The sequence below is a fragment of the Nicotiana sylvestris genome, chromosome 1 (genome assembly GCF_000393655.2).
Source record: "Nicotiana sylvestris chromosome 1, ASM39365v2, whole genome shotgun sequence".
Lineage (NCBI taxonomy): Eukaryota > Viridiplantae > Streptophyta > Magnoliopsida > Solanales > Solanaceae > Nicotiana > Nicotiana sylvestris.
Window position 1 is genome coordinate 144,531,327 of NC_091057.1, and position 6,000 is coordinate 144,537,326.

A 6,000-nucleotide genomic window follows, 5' to 3' on the forward strand; every position below is an offset into this window, starting at 1 on the left:
GTTTATTTATTTCAGAGTCGCCACTTGGGAGATTTAGGGTGTCCCAAGTCACCAATTTTAATCCCGAATCGAGGAAAAGAATGACTCTATATTACAGTCTGCGTACCAGAAATCCGGATAAGGAATTCTGTTAACCCGGGAGAAGGTGTTAGGCATTCCCGAGTTCCGTGGTTCTAGCACGGTCGCTCAACTGTTATATTCGGCTTGATTATCTGATTTTATACAAATATGAACTTATGTGCAAATTTTAACTTTTTACCGCTTTTATAATTATTATTATTGTTTTTATAAGGGATTATAACGTTGTGAAAACATATCTCGAACCACGTTACATCAATGCACCCGTGATTGTTGACATATCTCGACTCGGTTGAGATTTGGATTTGGGTCACATAAATGTGCACCCGAGTTAAGGAAAATAAATTATTAAAGGCGCGCCTAAAGCAACTAGCGTCTTGTTATTTTGGGGAAGGCCGTAAAATTCCCTAAACGGCATGTCCTCGAATTCTAAGTATTTTAATATATACATTTAGAGGGCCCCGCAGCTTGTGCATTTTTGTTTGTCGAGGCTCGTCTCATCCATTATTTTTTTTAAAAAAGAATTTGCAACGTCATGGAAATGCATCTCAGACCACGTCACAATCAATGTACCCGTGATTAGAGACACATTTCGACTCCGTTGAGATTTGGATTTGGGTCACATAAATGTGCACCCGAGTTTAAGAAAATTAAATCATTAAAGGCGCGCCTAAAGCGACTAGCGTATTATTATTCTGGGAAGGCCGTGAGATTTGCTAAACGACCCGTCCTGGAAACTGAATGCTTCGATAAATACATTTAACGAGGGCCCCGCAACTTGTGCGTTTTTATTTGTCGAGGCTCATCTCGTCTTTATTTTAAAAGGATATCCTATAGCAACTACGTTTCTTGTCGCGTTTGTCTCTACTAATTGAAAGCAGAGATAGTCCTAGTTAATTATATGCTTGCAGGTCATTTATAGCAGGATTCAGAATGCTTTTACAAAAAATCAGAAACAAGGTCGCGCCCCACGGGCAAGCGATCGGATCTCATGGGCCCAAACCCAGCTTATGCGGGATTGGCCAGGCCTGGGCCACTGATTTTCCGATGAAGGCCTGCTTAGCCCGTTTCGACTTGGGCTCAACCTTCGTGAGGTTGGGGAATGCAGACTTGTGCTATTTGTTATAAGGGCGTGGTTTGATAATTATAATGAGGTAGTTTATCAAAAGGGAAATGAAATTAACTAACATAGATAGTTTTATACTTTGACATGCATTTAAGGACATGCTAATCACAAAACACAACTAATTTCTAAGATGTAGCCTACTATACTGCCAATCCTCTTGTCTGTCAACCTACACACCATATGATATTAAATTATCCTACATTTACATTCACTATATGAGAGGACCAACTCCAGTACCCAGGCAAGAATGTGAACCATTACACACTACATGATACTCGATATAACAACTATACGTGGACATAAACGTCTTCAAATCTTCTCTTTTATATTCATGCTCAACTTTCAAGTTACATGGACAGTATTAGTCTTGTACCTGGTATAGAAAAACAAAAGAAGAAGGAGAATGATCAGCTGAGTAGTATGCAACAACACAGCAACAACAGGTAAGCAGCAGTCAACAATCAACAGCAAATAATCAGCAACAATGTCACCAATAGTCCACAAATAAACAGCAGTAGTCTCAACAACAAGGGAAACCCAATAGGTGGTCGAGCACCAAGTAAACAATCCCAGACGCAGAGTAGCAAAACAGCAGAAACACCCGGAATACTCAATGTAACAGCAACAACAAACCAATGATCACAAGCAGCTCGACAAATAACCAACAACAATTGGCAAAGACAGCTCGACCAACTTAAACTCTTAGGCAATTTTCAGACAGTGTTTGGTTACAGTATTCTGGAATTTTCTTTATGTTTCTTTCTTTCAGTTTTTCGAACTTAAAACCTCTCTCAAGACTAAAAAATGTCCAGCCCCTTTTATGTTCTAAAACAGCTTATTTATAAGCTAATAACCCAGTACAATCAAGCTGCCTGGATCCTGCAAATTGCAGTCTGCCCATACCCCTTAGCTTCCCATGCCTAAAGGCATCTTCTTGGTAAACTTAATCAGCCCCCATGCTTTGTCCTATTTCTCTAATCAAGAGTTATGGGTTTAAAGTATTCATTTAATCCCCATGCTCTTATGTTTTGTTCCCCATTGTCATCAAGTTAATAGTATTTTAATTATCACTTGACATATTCTTAAGTTAATCCTGAACACTTAATTAGTTTTTTTTTTCAACCAAAGCTACCTCACAGACCCTTGATCATTGCTGTCTTGCCCCACCCTTTCATTCTATTGTATCTGCCAGTTACTAGTTCGAATCCCCCTCCCACAGCTAACAAACGGCCATTCAACAAAATCAACCAGTAAGAGTTAGGTCGTTTGTTATTTGAGGCTGTGAAACTAACGACAACATGTGTCGAGTCGACTTTGCGAGTTATAATGTATACTAACTAATCGTTGATCGACTGAACTCAAAATAGAAACAAACTGAGTGTTTCAGGCCCTTTTCGGACAACAATGAAACTTTACAACACTTAATTATTTGGCGACGTTACTCAGGTCGACTATGCGAACTATCATACTTAACAACTAAACGACTAACAACATAGACTAAACAGGGTACCAATTTATTTCAAAACTCGGGACATTTAATTATGCAGTTTATGAAACTTAAACTAGTTGACAACATCAATCGAAGCGAATAGGCATCTTATAACACTCCATTAACATTTAAGAAAAGAAATCGACCAAACAAAAGGGTCTTTTAAAGATGGACAGAAAATAATCAAAAATAATCTAGAACAAATCCACAAACATATGCATAAACCTAAACAAGAGGAAAGAAAAGACGATTACATCGGACACTTACCTCAAACGAAACAGGTTTGGTTTTTTTAGGGTTCTTGAACTTAGATTTGGGATTCGACAAGTTCTGCTCTCATTTGACTGGTACCAAAGCTGATTAAGGCCTGAGGGACGTTAGGGGAGTGACTAGGGTGAATATGGGGTGGTTTGGTGTAGATCTAGGTTTGGTCTCGGATCTTCGAATGAAGATTCGAGACGTTCGGGGAAGATTCGAGGTAAGCTGAGTGTGGATTTGGAGAGGGGGGGTCATGGTGGTTCAGGGGTGTTAGACTCATGGACAACGGCACCGTTGCCGCCGGCTTTCAGGCGAAGGGGTGGGGTGGCGGCTAGGGTTTGGGTGTTAGGGTTGGTCAGGGAGACGATGAAGCCGGGGGGTGTTTTGGATAGGGGCGGGGTGACCAAGTTGGGCTTTATATATGATTTTGAGGTTTAGATCCTGGCCGTCGGATCATGTGAGATCAAGGGCCAGGATCTACTCATTGAAGAGGGACGACGTCGTTCGGGGGGTGATGGTGGGTTGAGACCGGGTAGGGGAATGGATCGGGTCAGATTTGACGGGTCTAGGGGAGGGCTTGGATCCGTTGGATCGATGGGTTTGGATGGCTCAGATCAATTTCGCCTAAAACGGCGTCGTTTGAACTTAGCAGGGGCCGCATTTGACCGTTTGATTGCAATGAATCAATGGCTCAGATTGAGGCGCTGATACGACGTCGTTTGGGACGTGCTCGGGCAGCCTGTGTTTGGACTGGACCTGTGTGCTGGTGTTGGGCTTCACTTTGGGGCCCAAGCCGATTTTCCACAATCATTTTCTTTTTTAACTAAAATCCCTAAAAATTGTAAAAATTAAAAATAAACTTACACACATATCTGTTAACACCTATAACAATTAACACACAATTTTAACATTAAACAAAAATCACTCAATGACAAAACATATATTTTTTGATTTTCTTTTTTTTTCTTTTGGAGTAACTTTCGTGAAGCAAAAATCACGTGCTTACAGCTGCCCCTCTTTGCCCGAAGACACGAAGGATTTTCGCGCAAAGATAAAGCGAGCGATTTTTGCCCATCCGAGTACTCCGTGTGAAGCATTTTTTGAAAAAGATTTGACCGAACCTTTGCTTCAGAGGTTTCCTACATATCCTGGGCTGAACAGGAATCAGGTCAATGTAGTTCGGGAAGATTTGGTAGCTGGGACTACCATGTGACTGTCATGTTCGCTGTTGTTGCGTGCTGTTGCATGTTGCTGCAGGATGCTACCGCTTACCGATCTCCTTGTTACACCATGCTAAAAAGAAAAACAAGAAGCTAGGCCAGACTACGGATCATAAGATCTCATCTATCTTCAACTTGTTCTTGTTGTCTTGCTTTCTTGTCGTCTTGCGTTTTCTCCGGTGCTTTTTTCCCATGAATTTGGGGAAGACACTGGTCCTTTGCCCTTGTGAATGCGAGTTTTCATCATTTTGCTTGGTCCGCTGGGGATATGGATTCCTTCATTAAGTTTTCCAGTGGTTCCTCTGGTGGTACGACTCTCTTTATCAGATCTGCTATGATGGGCATGATTTGATGTTCCCAAGCCGCTTCTTTCAAGACGCGACCTTTCTTCCTTTTGACTCGTGCGCCTGACTTTGCAACCTTCTGCTTCTTGGTGCTGGGGATTTTATTGTTTCCTGCCTGTGGATCTCTGTTGTAACCTTCTACCTTCTGGTGGGGTTACTGCTCTCAAAATCTGAAATATTCAAAACATAAAAATATTCCTCTCATTATACAGGTGGGCGCCTATTTAAACTAAGACTGAAAAGTATTCCTCTCGTTATACAGGTGGGCGCCTATTTAAACTAAGACTGAAAATTATTCCTCTCGTTATACAGGTGGGCGCCTATTTAAACTAAGACATGAAAATTATTCCTCTCGTTATACAGGTGGGCACCTATTTAAACTAAGACTGAAAATTATTCCTCTCGTTATACAGGTGGGCGCCTATTTAAACTAAGACTGAAAATTATTCCTCTCGTTATACAGGTGGGCGCCTATTTAAACTAAGACTGAAAATTATTCTTCTCGTTATACAGATGGGCGCCTATTTAAACTAAGACATGAAAATTATTCCTCTCGTTATACAGGTGGGCGCCTATTTAAACTAAGACTGAAAATTATTCCTCTCGTTATACAGGTGGGCGCCTATTTAAACTAAGACATGAAAACATTCCTCTCGTTATACAGGTGGGCGCCTATCTAAACTAAGGCATGAAAACTATTCCTCTCGTTATACAGGTGAGCGCCTATTTAAACTAAGACTGAAAATTATTCCTCTCGTTATACAGGTGGGCGCCTATTTAAACTAAGACTGAAAATATTCCTCTCGTTATACAGGTGGGCGCCTATTTAAACTAAGACATGAAAATTATTCCTCTCGTTATACAGGTGGGCGCCTATTTAAACTAAGACATGAAAACTATTCCTCTCGTTATACAGGTGGGCGCCTATTTAAACTAAGACTGAAAATTATTCCTCTCGTTATACAGGTGGGCGCCTATTTAAACTAAGACTGAAAAGTATTCCTCTCATTATACAGGTGGACGCCTATTTAAACTAAGACTGAAAAGTATTCCTATCATTATACAGGTGGGCGCCTATTTTAACTAAGACTGAAAATTATTCCTCTCGTTATACAGGTGGGCGCCTATTTAAACTAAGACTGAAAATTATTCCTCTCGTTATATAGGTAGACGCCTATTTAAACTAAGACTGAAAAGTATTCCTCTCATTATACAGGTGGGCGCCTATTTAAACTAAGACTGAAAAGTATTCCTCTCATTATACAGGTGGGCGCCTATTTAAACTAAGACTGAAAATTATTCCTCTCGTTATACAGGTGGGCGCCTATTTAAACTAAGACTGAAAATTATTCCTCTCGTTATACAGGTGGGCGCCTATTTAAACTAAGACATGAAAATTATTCCTCTCGTTATACAGGTGGGCGCCTATTTAAACTAAGACTGAAAATTATTCCTCTCGTTATACAGGTGGGCGCCTATTTAAAC